The sequence below is a fragment of the Penicillium verhagenii genome (genome assembly GCF_028828195.1).
Source record: "Penicillium verhagenii strain IBT 33310 chromosome Unknown utg000004l_segment0_segment0, whole genome shotgun sequence".
Taxonomy (NCBI): Eukaryota; Fungi; Ascomycota; class Eurotiomycetes; order Eurotiales; family Aspergillaceae; genus Penicillium; species Penicillium verhagenii.
In genome coordinates, this window is record NW_026643168.1 from 104,430 (window position 1) to 124,632 (window position 20,203).

Below are 20,203 nucleotides of genomic sequence, written 5' to 3' on the forward strand. Positions count from 1 at the left end.
TAATACTTTAACCCTAGTAACCATATAGCCTTATATATATACTATCTATAGCTACTTTTAAATACCATCTAGGTAACTTTCTAGATTATATTTAGTATTCTCTATAAGATCTTTAAATTCCTTAATAACTACCTTTATAGTCTTTATTATATATCTTAGAATAAAATATTAAACTAGTTAGGAAATAAAGAATAGGAACTTATAAGTTTATATAAGTAAGTATAATAGAAATTATTAACTTATACCCTACTAATATATTCTTAAACCCTAAAATATCCTTACCCATATACCTTAGTTTAAGCCAATCCCTTTTACTACCCTACTCATCTATTAAACAAGATATATATCTCTTAATTAAAGTATTAAAATCCTTATAAGTATTTTTATACCTTATTAATAGTTATTCTAGTAATACTAAATCAACATTAAGATTACTAGTTAACTCCTATAGGGTCTAGAGTACCCCTTAAAAAGCTTCCAATTCCTAATAAAGCTTATAGATCACCTTCTCCCATAATTATAAGCTCTAAATTATCTAGTAAAGGACTAAAGAATCCTTAAGGGCTAAGGTTATAAATATAGTAATAATAGATATAATACTAACTACTTTAGCTATAGCAAACTATTATAATATTAGTATTCTTTAAGTTAAGAGGAGAAGAGGATACTTACTTAATCTAGTAATTTATAGGGATAGGGTATAAAGATAAGTTATTAATTTATAGGTATATTAATCTTTTCCACTTTAGGATAGCATATAGTAAAGTTAGATATATAATATTATACTACAATTAATAGGTAAATAATATTACCCTCTTTAACAAGGGTTCTTAAATTACCTTAACCAATCAACATATAATTATATTTTAGCCCCACTATCAAGACTTAAGTTCTAAGGCCTATTTATCAAAGTCTATCCTCAAATATATCTAGATATCTCCCAAGCTATATATTCTAAGACATATTTCCAGGTATTCCAGTAATATACATAATTAATAAGTCGGTATTATTAGTTTTATAATATTTAGCACTAAAGTAATAGCACCACTAGTCCAAGCTAGCTAATATACACCAAATCAGAGATCCAAAGCAAGGAAAAAGCCATAAGATAAGTAGCACCCCAGACTTAGAAGATAAGCTTAGAAAAAGCCTAAAGAATAGTAATATTTCAACAGCCCACACTCATACCCAATAACATACCAGTAATACCTAATAAGATATACTCTACAATAATAATACCTCCCTATAAGACTCTTTCCAATTCTTACCCTACACTTACCCTTCTCACCCAGATCACACAACAGTAAAATAATACTTACTCACTAGGCAACACCCACCCATTTCCTAAAAGAAGTTTCAAACATCAAAAATAGTTTCTAAGATATCTATCCAGTCATACTCCTATCACCACCCTACACCACCCCCAGCAAGAGGAGGGTATAAATAGGATATTAAATCCTACAAACAAGTCCAACTAGAGTAATCAGCAAAAAGTTCTAGTTATACTTACTCACACTAACCCTACTCATTAAATAAGTCACACAATATTTAGCAAAAAATCTAGGTAATACTCATTATTATAAAGTAGGAATCTCTAGAAGCTTAATAGCTCATTTTAAATCCATACACCCCCAAAAGAAGTGATTATAAGGACTAGAGTACTATATACTAGCTTAAACATAACCAGTTTCAGATTATAACCCTTATATAATCTAAGGCTCCTAGACCTTACTACAAAGGCATTAGTAGGAATACACTATTAATTAGACCTTACTCAGTTACTAGCCACCAAAAGATACTCCTTACCTTATACCATAACCATCAACATTAATTACCCAGTAGGTATATATTATAAACTAATCATTAGCATAAGGTATCAGCCGAGATTTAATAACCAAATCCCAAGTAAATTAATATACCATTATTTATATCACCTCTACCACATATCACACCTTAGCTAAGCAGATATAACAAAGCCAAAAAAGTTAAAACTTACACACCATAAGCTTCACTTTTTTAATAATTACTACATACTAATTACATAAATTATCACTTTTTCGACAGGAAAGCACCTTAGATATATATATAAATAATAAACTTTTAGTAGCCTATCTAAAATTAGTCCTACCCAATATAAGTATATAGAATATAGAGATATCTTAGAAAATATATTTTCCTGATTAGAAGCTCATTTACACCATCTTCCCCACTATTCCACAGTTTAGTTAGCTACCCTATTAAATAATTTATATAATAAACCTAACACCTACAATCTAGCCCTTATTAGGTATCTCATTCTTACCCTTAGATATAAAGGTCTAGCAAAGACTTTAGTAACTTCCTAACTTAATATTAGTTTTCTTATCTTACAGAGATAATCATAGCTAAACCAGTAGGGCTAGCCTCCAGATTAGTTACCTTAGTAATATTCACTTTTCAATATAGTATTTTACTTTACAAGACTATAAACAGTTTCTGCTCCCATCCAAAATATATTTATAACCTTCTTAGCAAGCTAGAAGCTTTAGGTACTATATTAACACCACTTATCAATCTAGTAAAATCAACCTCTAACATTAATCTCTCAGTACTAGACTTACTACTATTATAATATAGTAATACCTATACAGAGTTCTAACAGAAGATACTCTAATATATATCATAATTAAATAATAATTAGATAAGCTTCCGGGACTAGGCTAGGTTAATATATATAAGTAACAATATTAATAATTTCTATGATTTACTATCCAGATACAAAACCATAATTAATATTATCTTAACTAATATAACTTTATAAGTCACCTAAAATATAAAAGTATATTTTACTATACTATCATCCTTACCTTAAATTTAATCCTAATCATTTACTAGATATTAATCTATAATTACTACTAAAAGTATTAGGGATTATAAGAATCTCATCTAAGATACCAAGAAGGACCTTAAAGCCTAACTTAAAAGTATTAATAGGAAGTTAAAGTACCTAATCATTAATAATATATCTTAGCCTAGACCAGATTTAGCCAAGTTCCAGTTACTTAGGAAGGAGTACCTAAGTACTAAGAAATACCTCCAGATTTATACATAGTTATTAAGCTATATTAATTAGATTTAGCTAATATCTGATAAGATAGATATATCTCCTAGACTAATTAGGATAGATACCTCTCCTAAAATACTTACAAACCAGGGCCTATAAGAATATAAATAAAGTTTAACTATAACTACTACCAAGTTAGAAAAGTATATATAAGATATCATAGACTAGCTACTAGTGAAATTAAAGATAGCCACCTTATCTAATAAAGAAGCTTAAGACCTATCTAGGCTATATAATAAATAGGAGATTACTTAATAATACTTAGATATCTACTCCTAAGCTAATAATCATCTTAAAGAGAATATTAGTATAATCAAAAATTATAGTACTAGTAATACTTTATAATTTATAATTTCCTCAAACAGAAAGATCTTATATAGGAAGAACTAGGATATAGGCTAAAAAAGCAGGTAAGTAAGAGGCTACTTAAGCAATAAATCTATATAATAATTATCATAAGACTTCTTAACTATATAGATAAGTCTTTTAAGAAGTAAAAATTCCTCTCCAAAAACCAGAGCTATACTTAATATAGATAATAATATAAAAGGAGAAATAATAGTAGAATTTTAAGAATAATTTAGGTAAGGTTTTACCCTTAAGCTAGTAGCTTTACTAAAAATATAAATATTATCACCAGGACTAAGTAGTAATTAGGTAGAAAAACTAAGGAGATAAGTTACTTTATTTTATACTTCTATATTAATTTATTTAAAGTACTCTTAGTACTTTTTTCTTACTTTAAGCTAAGATTACTAAATAAGCCACTCCAATCTAAAGCTATTCTTTATAATAATACTAACCTAAAGAAATCCCTTTTTAGTCCAAAGATAAAGCTATCACCTCCTATCTATACTACTCTTAAGACCTATAAGGAAACTAGCTAACTAATTAATCACTAAGATAATTCTCTAATATAAGAAATACTATCTCTCTTAGGTTATAGAACTTCTTAGTGGATATATAATTCTAAAATTATCTATTAAGTTAATTCATAACCCCTTAACCATACTCTTCTATACTATATCTATATAGCTCTAGTTAATCCCCCTACTCTTATTCCTTAGTTAGGATCTACTCTTTACTATTTACTTTATGATCTAACTCTATATATATATTTATATAGATATATTATAGTATATTAGAGACTAATTTAGTGTCTTAAGCTTCTTAACCATAATATTATAAGTTAATAGAAGTCTATATATAATTAGTGATAGAGTATAGTATTATAATACTTAGTGGAAGAAAGTTAACAATGGTTTAAATTATTAGTCTAAGGATTATATTTAAGCCGGAGTAATAAGTAAAATACTTACCTAATCCTTTTACTCTCTGCTATAGCCCTCTTCACTTTTATAGCTAACTCTATAGCTATTAGTTAGTTATGAATTACCTCGAAGCTACTATAAATATTTTTATTCTGGTTTACTTAGTTACCTAGAGATTCCTATATAATTCTATATAGTATTAGTAGTATAGGTAACTTAGGAAGGATATGCTTTGACTTTATTTGATTATCTATTTTAATAAAGATAGTAGGTAGACTAAATTACCTTCCTAGTTATAACTCTTAATACTTACTCTATAATATATTATAAAGGGGCTATATTGTAGTTTATAGGAATATTAGTATTCTAGGGTAGTAAAAGCTTCTCTTTATATATTAGTCTTAAGATTAAGTTATATAGAGTATCTTCCTTAATACTACTTATTAGAATATCCTATCTCTAAGAGATAGACTAATTATTTTATAAGAGGACTCCTCCTCTATAATATTATCTTATATTAGTCTTGATAGACTTCTAGGATCCTTAGATTCTAAGGATAATAGGGTAATATATACTACTCTTAACTATAGAAGCTTTATTATTAATTAGTAGAGGGAATAATTAGAATGATACTTATGATTATATATATATTACTGAGGTAGTAAAGGATTATTTATATAAGATACTTAGCCTTAATATAGGTAAATAGATGGAAACTATGATATATAGGAGTATAAGGAGGGAAGTCCTAATTTTTTCTAGGCTAGAAATCTAGTATCTTTTATGTTAAGTCAGCTATATCTCTTTATATAGGCTATCTGTATAGATTAATAGGAAGGTTACTTATTTTTAAGGGGTGTTAAAGTGTTTAAATATATATTAAAATAGTATTTTTAAGAAGTTTCTAGCTAGAAGATATACCTCTGATTGACCTATGGCTAGCCTTATTTTACTAAGAGGCACTATCTCTTAGTTCTATAAAAGGTGATTATCTAGACTCTATTTTTTATAGTAGGTTATATTTGGTGATTCTGTGTAAAGACTGGTAAGAAACTAAATCTATAGATTTAAATGCTATAGTAATTAAATCATATAATATATTAAGTTAAGCTAGATGGTTTACTAAATAGGGTGAAAGAGGTCTTAATATATTAGCTATTAAAATATAATTATTATATGCCTATAATAGTGGTTAAACTTACTAGACTAAGTGATGTATATGTTAAGGAAGGGGTACTAAAATTAATATTATATAAAGATAATTCCTTATCTTGAGTAAAGTAACTTTTGTTAAGATTAACCTTTTTATAATATTAATACTTGGTAATTAATAGAAAATCTTAACTTAAGTAATAACTATAATGGTTAGCGGAGGATAGATTTTGTAAATATAGATTATAGACCTACCACTCACTCCTACCTTTTGTAGTAGCCTTATAGGCTTAAGGGTCTCTATAGCTATAGCTCTATAGTATAAACTCTATATTAATAAGAGTGCTCCCTTACTACTATAAGTCCTATAAGTATAAAAAGGTACTTTATAGTCTAAACTCTATATTAATAAAAGTATATCCTTACTACTATAAGCCTTATAAGTATAAGAAGGTGCTTTATAGGAGAAAGTTGTAAAACTAAGGAACTCTAGCAAAATATAAGTACCTCTATATAATACTAAGGACTAATATCTAATACTTACTCTATAATTAAAGAAGCTAAGATCTATACCTCTATTAATAATTTACTAAGATAAGTTATAGCTATAGATAAGAAGACTATAGTAAGGCTATAAGAGTATATAGGCCCTATTTTTACTCTAAGATCTTATAGAGTATAAATAAATCCTGAATCTTATTATTACCGATTTTATTATATATAGTAGTATTATAGTCTGAAACTAATTTTATAGGATATATATATATATATAGGTAGGTCGGCTTAGCTAATAACTATTAGACTTGGGTAAGAAAGTATTATTTATCTTTGTCTTATAGGTTAGGAAAACTGAGATGACTATTAAGGTTGGTGTTGGTGGTGATGGGGTAGATGTGGTGATTAATAGTCTATGGTGGTAATTAGCCTATTTTAGTAAATAGTTACTAGTTTTGGTAAATAATTAACCTAGTGTTGGTGAATATTGGAGCCTACTTTGATAAATAATGGAGTATATTTTTATAAATAGTTGAATGAGTGTGTGTAAATAGTTAAGCCTTTTTTTATTAATAGTTGATTAAGTATCTATAATTAGTTAAATAATTATTTGTAAATAGTTGAGTCTGCTTTGATAAATAGTTGAATAACTATTTATAAACTCTTGACCTAGTGTTGGTGAATATTGGAGCCTGCTCTGGGAAATAGTTGAGGCTGTTTTTATTAATAGTTGATTAAGTGTGTGTAAATAGTTGATTGGTATTCTTAAATAATTGACTGGCTTTCTAAATAAGTAAGTGGCTTTTTAAATAGGTAAGCCTATTTTCTAAATAGGTAAGCCTATTCTAATAAATAGTTAACTAGTATTCTTATATAGTTAGCTGATTTTCTAAATAGTTAAGCTTGCTCTAATAAATAGTTAACTAGCTTTCTAAAAATAGCTAGCTTTAAAAAATAATAACTAGCTCTGGAAATAATCTATAGGTAGTAACTATATTAATGTGTTAATAAGTAGACTGTTAATGTGGATTGAGGATGTGTTGATAAATAGAGTTAGTTGCTTAGGTGGTATGTTACCCTTTGTGTATATTTTATCTGATTTAGGGAAGACCCTACCTAAATAATCTATTTCTTAGATTAATAGCTATTATTAAGTCCTTATTAATGGATAATACTATTATGATATATAGTTAGTAAAATCTAGAGCTAAGCTAATATATTATTATTTTAAAGTATCTATATAAAGAATTATTTTAGGAATTATCTTATTATATATATTTATAGTTATATATCTCTATATAAATAAATAATATATTTATACTATTAAACTATGATTATTTTGATATTAAACTTATAGTTATAGTATTAATCTTTATAATAATCATAGAGTATTATAATTAGTAAGAAGTTTATACTATCTTCTCTTAGTATAAGTATAATAAATTATTAAATAGTATAGGTAAAAATTAGTTAATTATATATTATATATAATAAGGTAATAAAGTTAAAACTTAGTAACTCTATCTTTTAAGAAGATTAGTTTAAGATTAAATTAAATACTATATATAATCCTTAATTGGTTAATTTAGATAAATAAACTTAATACTATATATATATAATCTATATATCTATATTAAGCCCTCTTATATATACCTAAAACCCTAATAATACTACTATATTACTACCTTCTAATAGTAATTATTATTTATAGGAATAAAGGTATCCTAGAATAGCCTAGTAAGAATAACTTTACTAGTAGGTAATAGTAGACCTATATAATAGGGCTGAATAAGCTATATATCTAATATCTAAGTATTATCTAGTATAATATATAGCTAAGTCTTGATTAGAGTACTTACTCTGTTTAGTACTAAGTAAGGTGCCTGATAAGACTATGGGGGAAGCTTAGTAGTTATTCTCTATCCTTAAGAGCTAATAGGAAGTGTAGATATTTACCTTATATAAATTAAAGTCTTAGTGATGATATATTATGGTATATTAGTTATAAGACTAGGATGGCTATTACTATTTATTGGTTAAAAGTGGATAGATAGGAGCTTATTATATTATATTATGTTATTAGTATAGAATGGTTTCTCTAGATTAAATAAAGAGAAGCTTACTAGATTTTGGAGATGTGGATAAATGAGCTTACTTAAGATAATATAAAATTGGTTAATATATTATATAAAGCTATAGTATTAGATATATAATAATATAGTTATTATAGGATATTAGTAAAGATAATATAAGCTAGAGAGCTAGGGGATTTGTAACTTATATTAAAGTATTATAATATAATACTAATTATATGACTAAATGATAAGTAACTAAGCTAGATGTTAGGAACTATTATATTAGAGCTCCTTTTTATTCTACTATTTTTAGTAGAAGTATTAGTCTTATATAGTTAGGGCTTCCTCTTTATAGTTCCTATATCTATCTAGAGTGATTTTCTAGGTGAATTTGATATTGCTAAGTATAGAAATCTCTAAATTTTTATTCTATTAATAAACTGGGTAGGAATTTTTGGAAGCTTAAATTGATTAGTCTTTAGCTAAATTAGGGCTGTAACCATATATTATATGATAAGATAGTAGTATATTTAAGGTATATTAATAGATTAGTAATAAGAATCTAGAGAGATCTATCCTATTTTGAATAGCCTTGGTAGGACTGAAATTTGTTTAATACTAAGAGATATGGTATAATCTGGAGTAGTCTAGTATGGAGTACCTTCTATAAGATCTCCTAGATTTTAGAATGATCTATATGATTAAGTAGGGATGCTTTTTGATTTTTTTGATACTGAAAAGTAGGGAACTTTAGCTAAGTTAGATCTACCTATGATAATATATTATATATATAAATGGTTTTATACTGATAACTAGACTAGAGTTACTAAGCTTATAGATTATATTATATAGCTTCCTAGATATTGGGCTTTATATAATATATTTAGTATAATTGCTTTATTTATAGGTTATAGAATATTAGTAAATATAATCTAATATTTTACTTACTAGTTAAGTCGATAAGGCCTATAAAAGGGGTATGTTTATTAAAGTTCTTATTAAATAAGGTTATTCCTTATGTTAAGCTTCTCTTAGAGGAATAAAGGACTTTATCTTATAGATTATAAATTTAAGTTAAATCTAAGATTGTATCTACTAGTATAGATTTCTATATCCTTATAAGGTTAGATAGAGATTGTAGGTATTGTTTGGTTAGTAGGTAAATAGTGTTTAGGGGAAGATTTGCTAGGTGACCTATTTATTATGAATAAAAAGTCAAATAGTATTAGCTCCCCCTAATATTGATAAAAATATATAGTATTATAAAGGTGTTAAGATTAGGATTAGTAATATACTATCCTTATAAGTATATCTCTAGCCTACTAAAACTAGGAATGGTTGATAAGGTATAACCTTAACCACCCTTTATAATAATAAAGGTAGTAAGATCATCCAAGATATATTAAAGTATTTATACCTTATCCTATATCCCACAATCTATAGCATATATAATAATAGCTTTTAAGATATATTAATAAAACTAGTCAAAGAAGATTATATATACAGTTCTTTATATTTAAACTTACTTAATCCTTAGCCACTTTAATAATACTTAGGATAATACTAGGATAAGATAGTCCTTTTTTTAGTATAGATCTACTAATCTCTAATCTTTAACCTAACATATACTTATTTAAGTCATCTCTTAAAGATTATTATAAATAAGGCTTAGAGAACCAAAAATAAACAGACTTATTATAGGAATACTAGACTAAAAGGCTAGACCTTTAGTAAAGTATAATAACTAATCCAAAGTTAAAGATATAGACTTAAAGATATATAGCAATCATTTTATATCCTATATAGTATTATAATAAAAGAATTATAGTATTTATACTTAGGTAGGTAAGCATAGTTTAATGACTGATTTTACTAAATTTAGTCTAGCTCCTCTTAATACTATTCTTTAAGATTCTAGCTAAAGATATACTCTTTATTAATAATTTAATTCTTATTAATCTCAAATCCTAGATTCCTCTTTTTTTATAAGTTTATCCTTTATTCTATCTCTTTAAATATAAAATCTATTCTTTATCTATTTATTTATTCTATTTTTTATATCAGATATTATCTAATCCTCCTCCAATCATACACTTTTTATAGATCTAACTAATAATACTATATAATATAATCTCTACTATAAGGCCCTAGGAGCCTTAGTCCTAATTCCTAATAGGTTACTTTAATTAAGTTAAATAGGAGCAAAATAATACACAAGTTTTCTACTATTTATAAATAACCACTAACTTATCTCCTATATTATAAGGGTAATAAGAAGTTAATAAGGGTAATAAGAAGATTATAAAAGATTACACCAAAACCCTTTAAAATAGTAATACTATATTTACCTAAGACCTAGTAGGATACTGGTATAGAGTATATAATAATAATCAGTTAAGTAAAGGGAATTTTATTATTTAAACCTTAAAGAGTCCTAGCAAAAAACTAATTTATAGTATCAGAGTAATAAAAGGTAATTATATTATACTAAATCTCGAAATTCCTAGATAGACTTAATTAAGCAATAATAATAGTACTAGGTTATTTATTTTCTTATTACTAATATATATTTTTATATATACTAATACTTAGTCCATTTTCATTAGTTTATTTAAATATGGCTATCTCATAGAGTAGGCCTACCTTTTCTATAGATCATAAGTAGTTATAGATTATAATAGTTAAGACTTTTATACCAGACTCCTAGGTCTAATATTTACCTATAGGGCTAGTACATTAATTAATCATTAAAGACCAAAAGTATTATAATAAGGACTAATATATATTTAGGAGCTAAAATAACTAATCTCTTATAAATATTTACACAATAAAGAATTATAGTATATATATAACCAATCTATAGAAGATCTAGCAAGAATACTAATAGTTACTATAAGACCTAGTAAGGGGCTAAGGCTTTAAACTAGGGAGGTTTTTACCTAGTTATTTAGGGTATTAAATAACTACCTAGACCTTCTAGGTTAGGAGAAATCAGTTATAATTATTATCTTTAAATACTTCTATATAGTATTATATTAGATTAAATAGATATAATAGATTAAAGGGCTTAGTACTTAGCTTATAATATAATTATATAATATATTAAATAATAAATGGTAAAATTGGCTATAGTAGCTGAAAGAGTAAATTAGTTAGATTTTATCTAGTACTAGATAAGAGTAGGTTACTAGTCCCTACTAGAACTTTACTATATATATCCCTTCTGGTATAGCTAGTAATTCTTTTAATTAGGAAAAAATATAGAGTTACTAAAATAGGCCTAGTCCTAGGCTTAACTAGTAGTAGATATTTATTAACTCTTAGTTTATATATATTATACCTCTGTTTTGGTCTATATACCATATAGGTATCTCTCCTATAGTAAAGGTACTATTTTGTTAGAGGTTAGTCTAGGCTAATTAAAAAAGCCTTATTAAGATAATATTACTCTAAGTAGCTATTTATTTAAATTATCTATTTATTATATCTTTACTACTCTAATAAAGAAACCTGGTTAATATTAATACCTATAATTATTAGTAATAGATTGCTATCTTTTTTATTATCTCTAATAGGTATATTTTAGGGATTAGAATATTACTGGAGTATCCTAGTATAAACCTAAACTTGATTAATAATTAAGGATGAACCCTACTTTAGTGGTAGAATATAGGCTATATTCTAGTATGTTTGATCTACTATATAAGTATATTTAATTAAGGAAGTAGAAGTATTATTTAGTATAAGATATATTTAAATAAGATATAACCTAAGGAATATAGTATAAGGTAAGGTAGTATGTTAAATATATAATGACTTATGATACTTTATATATTAGTCTTATCCCTATATAACTATTTTTAATACTCTATCTGATTAGTTAAATATTAATTAAAGTTGATGAAACTATTTACTTAATAAATATATAGTTAAGGTTTAAAAGCCTAGTAGCCTAAATTTGATGTAGAAACTTAGAGGTGTGCTAGATTGAATGATAAACTATTGGGGTTGATAATTAGTTAATTATGAAACCTTAGCTATGTTTTGTTGTTTAGGTATCTAGGAAGATTATTTAGACTTTATCTCTACTTTTAACTCTACTATATATCCTTAATAATCTTAAGGAAGCTCTCCTATATTCTTTTTTTCCTAACCCACAGAAGTCTTATACCTAGTTAAGAATTACTAGTTATACTAGAAATGGAATAAAGTAAGCTACTAGGTAAGTCTATTAGTTAAAGTAAAAATATAGCCCTACTAATAAAACCTCTTATAGTTATTTCTCCTAGAAATATTTTTGCTATATATAATATTAAGATTATTTTAGAAGCTCTAATAAAGAAGGAGGTAATCCCCTAATCTAATTATCTATAATCTGAGAAAGAAGATATTATTAACTAGGATTTCTAGCTTATCCCTAAAGTTCTTAGTAGAGAAGGCCTACTATCTTTTAGATAAATATTATATAATAAAGTTATTATAGATAGAATGGCTCTATATTATAGTATTTAATAATTAACTCTAGGGTTATTATACTTTTAGTAGGATACTATAGAAGTTAGGTCCTAAGAATATATAGCTGAGTGGATATAGGAGCTATACTCTAGGATATAGTGATTTTAAAGATGGTATAGATACTAGATATACTATCTAGCTATATAATAGACTATATATAGAAGTTGGAGAATCTTAAAATTATGCTAAGGCTTTATATAAACTTTAATTAAATAAATTCTTTTTTTGATTCCTATTATATTTATTAAAATTACTAGAATTCTAGAGATATAATATCTTCTACCTTCTTTTTCTCTTTACTCTTCCTTTTATTTATATTTTTAAAAATCTATATGCTAGGCTTAGGCTCTTTCTTAAAGCTTAGGGTTATAGTTTTATTAATAAGATCATCTAGAGCCTTAGTTATGCTAACTAAGTTATTTAATGAGTTAGAAAGTTTAGATTCTTCTGTATCTAATCTTACTTCTTTATATATAGATTTATTACTACTCTCCCTAGGATTAAAGATAAGGTTTGTAATTAAATTAAGTTTAAGATTAGTAAGATTAGGGAGGGGGCTAGTATACTACTAGTCTTTATAGAGTAGTTAAGTCTTAGTATAGTAGATAATGATAATAATGATGATAATAATAATTTTATTTATCCTAACCCCTTATAAATTTAAAAGTGATATATAGGTTATAATAAATATATATATCCCTATCTATATATATAGAGTATCCTACTTCCTAATAATAAACTTAGAGCCTTATTAAGGCCTATTATAGCCTAATTACTACTCCTACTATTAAGCTACCCCTATAGTATATGATTATGAAACTGTTATAATACCTTAGTAAAGTCTAATATAGCCTAGACTATCTTTACCCTTAAGATGGAGTCTGGTTTACCTTTCTTACCTTATTTAGAGCCTCCTAGCAGACTTGACTTACTATTAAACATGTCTCTGACTTCTTATTTTAGCTTCCTTTATAAGTATTTTAGCCTTGGATAATCTATTAGGATATAGGTGACTGTTTCTTATACTCTATATATAGATTAATTGTTATTATAATAACTAAATCCCTTATAGTATGCTAATAGCTAATTATAGCCTATATATAGCTAAGTTAATAAATATACCTAGCTCTTAGCTAGGTTTCTATATAACTTCCTGGTATATACTAATAGTAGAGTATTATTAATCTTCTATAGATAGTTGTCTTTACTAGCTAATCTCTACTCCTATTCCTACTAAATAATAATGTTACTGTAAATGAATACCCTCTTTGTTAAGAGTAGGCTGTATCCTTTGTTATTTGGTCTATAGTATTATTACTGGGGTTATTATAATATCTTGGTACCTACTAAAGGTATAGTATAATCCCTATAACTTAGACCTCTATGGTGGCTTGGTGGATTATATGTATAATCTATTATCCCGACCTTTTCTTTATACTCTAAATTGCTTATGATACTAACCTACTATTGTAAAGGATTATTATGGTTGAATGATAACTATATTTAACCTGATCTATAATAAAATAATTAATTAGAGATCTAGAGTATATATTTAGAGGTTTACTAATTTATCTTTAAGAGGATTTATTATACTAATTATTTTCTTCTGATAAATTTACTATTTAAGATAAGGACTTATAGATAGTTAAATAATATAAAGTTGAAGCTAAAATATTTCTAGGAGTTATTTACTAAACAAGAATTTTTGATGAAGGATACTAGTATATATTTAGTCAAAATATCATAGGTATTATTTAATATAGATTATAAAGTATTAATAGAATATTTCTATCATTATATATATATAGTCCTTATATATATGATTTAAATATAGTCCCTCCTATCTCTCCTATTTAATAAGTTTAACCCTATAAATCATATCTCTAACTAGCTCTATAGTATAATAATATTACTCTAATCTCCCTATTACTAAAAATCTAATAGATTCGCAGAATTCTATAGTAATAAGGATTAATAGGTAATAGATATAGATAGGTAGTAGCCTATATTAATAAGTATAGCTATAGGAGGACTATCTATCCTAATAAGTAAAAAATATCGTTTTAAATCTTAGGGTAATATAAAGGATAAAGAAGGTTTAAAGCTAGGATCTATAAGAAGATCTTACTAGATAGGGGTGTTTATGATAGTATATGGGTTTATTAGTATTTTTAGTATAATCCCTCCTTAGGTAGGTTTATTGTATATTAATATTAATAACCCCTAGGCTCTTAGGTTATATATTAGCTCTTTATAGACTAGAGAGCTTTTTATACCTTTAGAGCCTTATCTATTTATAACTTTTAAGGGGTTAGGTAGATTTACTTATAAAACTATAATTCTTATATCCCTATCTATAATCTATTAGGCTAGGGCTTATAGGTTATTATAAAGACCTATTAGTAATACTTCCTAAATATTTTTCCTCCTCTTCTTTAATATAGTATAGCTTATCTAGTAATTATAATTACTATCTTAGAGATATATATTATTAAACTAGCTAGTCTATGTCTTTTAGTTTCTGTAAAGTAAGTCTATGATTATTATATAATTTATAAAGAATATAAATAAGAAGATTGATATACTCTAATTAAAGGTTAGTTAACTTAGTTATAAGAAGAGCCTGCTTACTTATTAGCTTTTAGGAGGTGGTCAGGCTTCTAGTATCTTACTCTAGGTGGCTACTATAGTAGTTTAGTCTTTTTAGGGATGAACTATTATATTCTGCTTATTATAATCTTTTGTTTATTGTAGGGATATTAAATTTGTTTATAAGGCTTAATGAGTCTTATATAGATTTTTGTAAGAATCTGATAATTTATTTGCTATAGATTCTGGAAAACCTTTTTATAGTATTAATAAAGAAAGATCTTATTACTGATAGATTTTATGGTTATTTAGATAATTGAGTTATGTTCCTTAATCTGTAGTGTTTCTCTATGTGGTAGAGTTATCTCTAGTCTTACTAATCTAGGTAAAGTAGGTGCTAGCTATGATATAGGTGGTATAGGAGATTCTGAAGAATTGGGTATATTCTTATATCCTTTAATATCTTAAGAGCTTATGCTATGAGTAGTATGGCTTAAGTAAAATTGGAGAGATGGCTGATTATTAGTAGGTATTGATGATATTCCTTTATTTGATTCTACTACTACTTTTAGAAACTCTATAGTAACTTAGGGGGAAAGAATAGTCTGCTAACTAATTAAGATGGAAGGGGATATCTTATAATAAAGGTTTCCCTCTTTATTAATATAGATAAGGGTAAAATGCTTATAATATCTTCTATCTGGTTAAAATTGTTAAGGTATGCTTACTAATATTATTTATTTAGTTAGATTACTAGAGTAATGGTGGAGATTATAATAATTTTAATAGTAGAAGTTATTAACTATTACTAACTTGATTTTTATTAGTATAGAGAAGCTAGATTTGGTAGGAAATAAACTACTAAGGAATTCTAGGCTATTTAGTATATATATTATTATATTTGATTAGAATTACTCTTTTATAGCTAGTTAGTATATTTTAAGAACTGATGATCCTACTCTTTAGGTATTATATTCCTAGAACTGATACCTATTAAGAATTACTCTCTATATACTATATATATTTTATCTTACTCTATATTTAAATATGCTAAGAATTAGAGATAGTATATTTAAGGTAATACTTAATATATAATGGTGGTGATAGTATGATAAAGTGGTTTAGGGCCCCTAAAGCTACTAAAACTAGTATGTTCTGGCTAATATAAGGGGGTATACTTATATATTATAACTAATCCTATAATAGTATAGTATAATATAGGTTAATTCTAATTGGGCTTGATAAAGATGCTGTTTAGGGTTATGTTAGTCTAGAGTGATAAGTGTAGGGTCTATGTATGTGCTATGTGTGGGTGATTAGATTTGACTTCTGTGGTAGTACTAGTGTGTAGTGATAGATATACTAGTAAATAGGTAGTTAGCTATCTCTGGGCTATGTATATGGATCTCCTAGGCTGAACTCCTATTGGGGTTTGATTTATTTTTGAGACTTGCTTTTGCCTAATTCCTTTGTTTCTTAGGTAATGGTATCCTTGTATTTTGTATTCTGATCTACTTATTGGTCTTGCCTTGAGGTGTAAGATTATTTCTTTGTTCTAAGATAGAGGAGCTATTGAAGCTGTGTATCTTATACTGGAGGCTTGTGCTTTATTTCTTTGTTTGATGTGGGTGACTGTGGTATGGAGTCCTTTATGTGATTGTAACTCTTTTGAGTGTATGATGTGATCTTAAACTTGAGGTAAGGTATATAGACTTTTGGGATTGTTCCGGTAAAGGAAGATTTCTATGATTAACTATAAGTATATTATAATATTTTGAAACTGCTATATGCCTTGGATAAGATGGTTTTGGTATTTTGTCTAGGGTCTCTAATGATAAATTGTAAATTGGGTCTTAAATCTTATAAAGTCCCCTGCTTATAAAGTCCCCTGAACTTGTGTCTAACTAACTACTAAATGCCTAGTGGTATCTTATGTAATCTAGCTTTATAGTATGTACTATTGGTTGGATTGCTGTTTAAATTGGTTGAACTACCTCCTGGATCTAGATAAAGATCTAAGCTTCCTATGAATATACTACTGTGTATATATTGTTTGAATAAGGTCTGCTTGATGTTTTTGCTCTAGTTGAAAGTGTAGTTAGTTTTATCCTTACCTAGATAAAATCTGTGCTATCTTAGTAGTGCTATATATTATTAGTATAAGGTAAAGGATGGATAGGGTAGAGTATGGGAAGACTGTAAGGGAACCCTTATATCCTCCTATATATATTGCTATATCTTGAAGGACCTTCTGCTAAATGGTATAGAATAGGATAAATTAATGCTGTGAGATAGGGGGTAAACCCTTGATTATATCTTGTATGTAGGATAAATTTGTTGCTGTTGCCCTAAGTCGATAAATTTCTTACCTTGGTACTATTATAATGAGTGAAAGTTGATGTGATCTATGGTGGCTAATACCCTGCTGTCTGGCTAGAAGTACTTATTGCTAACTGAATGTTGGTCTTAGAGGAGAAATATTAGCTATTATTCTGGATTATTTTAGGATTGTTAAGGTAGTTATATAACTAATGTCTTGACTGGTATGATATATATAATATAATGTGTGATGTGAGGGCTAATCCCTTAGTTAAGTGAGATTAGATGTTAAAGGACCCTATAATGGTAGGGTTGGGCCTTTTTCTGTGGAGAATGTGAGGATAAAAAATCTTGGAAGTCCTTATTACTATTATTATTACAGCTAAGGGGATATTGATCTGTAGTGTTCTTGAAGCGGTGACTGGACTGAGGATTTGTTGGATAGAAAGTTAGAGACTGGTAGATCTATACTGAAGTAGGGTCTATATTGTCCTAGTATTATACTGGATATTGTTAGAGTGGACTAAGGATTGAGTAAGATTGAATATAAAGAATCATATATAGGATCTTCTTTGACTGGTTTTATTTATGTATCTTAAGAGGCTACTATCTATATAGATTGACACTATAGGATGTGGGAACCTCCTACATATCTTAGACCTTACTGCCTTTGCTGTTGATGGATTGTGTAAGCTATACTTTAAAGTATTACTAATAAGTGTGCTATACTTAATCTTAACCTTTCCTTACTTTCATAGGCTAGAGATAAGGTCTTAAGAAGGCCTTAAGGGTGGCTTACTATTAATCCTAATCTTGGTGTCTTTAGAGATACTATACTATATAAGTAGCTTACCTAGTAAATCTTCTGTAAAATACTATTTACCTACCTACTAAATAATACCTATAATCTCTATTAGGCCTTATAAGGGTATATAAATCTATACTAGTAGATATAGTCCTTAGATTTGACTTAAATTTGTGATCTATAAGATAAAATCCTTTACTCTTCTAGGTAAAGCTTAATATAGGGAATAACCTTATTTAATAAGAACTTTGATGAATATACCCCTTTTATAAGCCTTTTAGGCTTAACTTAACTGCTGAGTAATGTATATAAAACTATGCCTATTAGTACTTCATAGCCTATAAGTGGAGTGATTATGCCTAAATAGGGAGAATATGAATCTTAGTATCTAGAAGTGATATAGTGTAGTCTATGAGCTGATCTAACTGTTGGTATAAAGCTATTTATAATATATTGCTGTGGGTGGATCCTATTTGGTTGAAGGTTCCCTGCTTTTTAGTATTAAAAAAATCAAAAAGTATCCCTGCTAGGTTATATAGGTTATTCTGAAGTCCGGGAGGTCTTATAGAAGGTGCTTTATGCTGTATAACTCTAAATTGTGCTGTATCTCTTGGTATTGAATAAATTTTGGTCCTACTAGGGCTATTTAAAGTAGGATGGATCTCTCTAGATTCTTGTTACTGATCTATTAGTGTACCTTAAATATACTACTATCTTGTTATGTAATATATGGTTATGGCCCTGATTTAGCTAAAGATAAGTTAATTTAAGCTTTTAAAATTCCTTACCTATTTTATTGGTAAGTAGAAATATTTAGAGAATTCTATACTTAGTAATATTAAATTTACCTAGAAAATCACTCTAGGTAGATATGGGAATCATGAAGAGGAAGCCCTAATTATATAAGGCTAATGCTTTTATTAAAAATAGTAGAATAAAGAGGAGCTGTGGTATAATGGTTCTTAATATCTAGCTTAGTTACTTATTATTTAGTTATATAATTGGTGCTATACTATGATTATATAATATAAGTTATAAACCTCCCTATCTCTTTAGCCTATATTATCTCTACTAAGATCTTATGATATTATAGATATTATAGTATATCTATTCCTATAGATGTGTGAGATACTATATTAACTAATTATATATTACCCTAAGTAAGCTTGGTTTATCTGCTTCTCTAAAGCTTAGTAAGCTTATCTTTTTTTGATCTAGAGAATATTATTATCCTGATTGCTAATGATGTGATATAATATGGTGTGCTCCTATCTACCTGATTTTTTACTAATAAGTAGTAGTGGTTATTATTGGTCCTATAGCTAATATACTATAATATATCACTACTAAGGCCTTGACTTATCTAATTAGGTAAAATATCTATACTTCTTATTGGCTCTTAAGTAATAAAGAATGATTGCTGGGCTTTTATTATAGTTTTATTAGGTATCTTACTTAATACTAAGAAGAGTAAGTACTTAAATCAGGATCTAGCTATATATTATAGTAGATAAAGCTATGGATATTAAATTTAGGGCTTATTTAGCCTCTATCATATAGACCTATCTTTAACTACTGGTGAAGTTACCCTTATTAGGCTATTATAAAATATCTTTATTCTTATAGACTAATAACTGCTGTTAGTAAGATAAACACAATATATTATACTATTAGAAGTTAGTATTATAGTAGCCTTATCAGTATATTAAGTATATATAGGGGGAAGCTTATAATATAGATATATATAATATATATATATAGTATTAAGTTTAATTTATCTAAGTTATTTATCTAAAGTTAATATATAGTATTTAATTTAACCTAGTATTTACCTTTATAAAAGGTAGAGTTACTAAGTATTAGCTTTATTACCTTATTA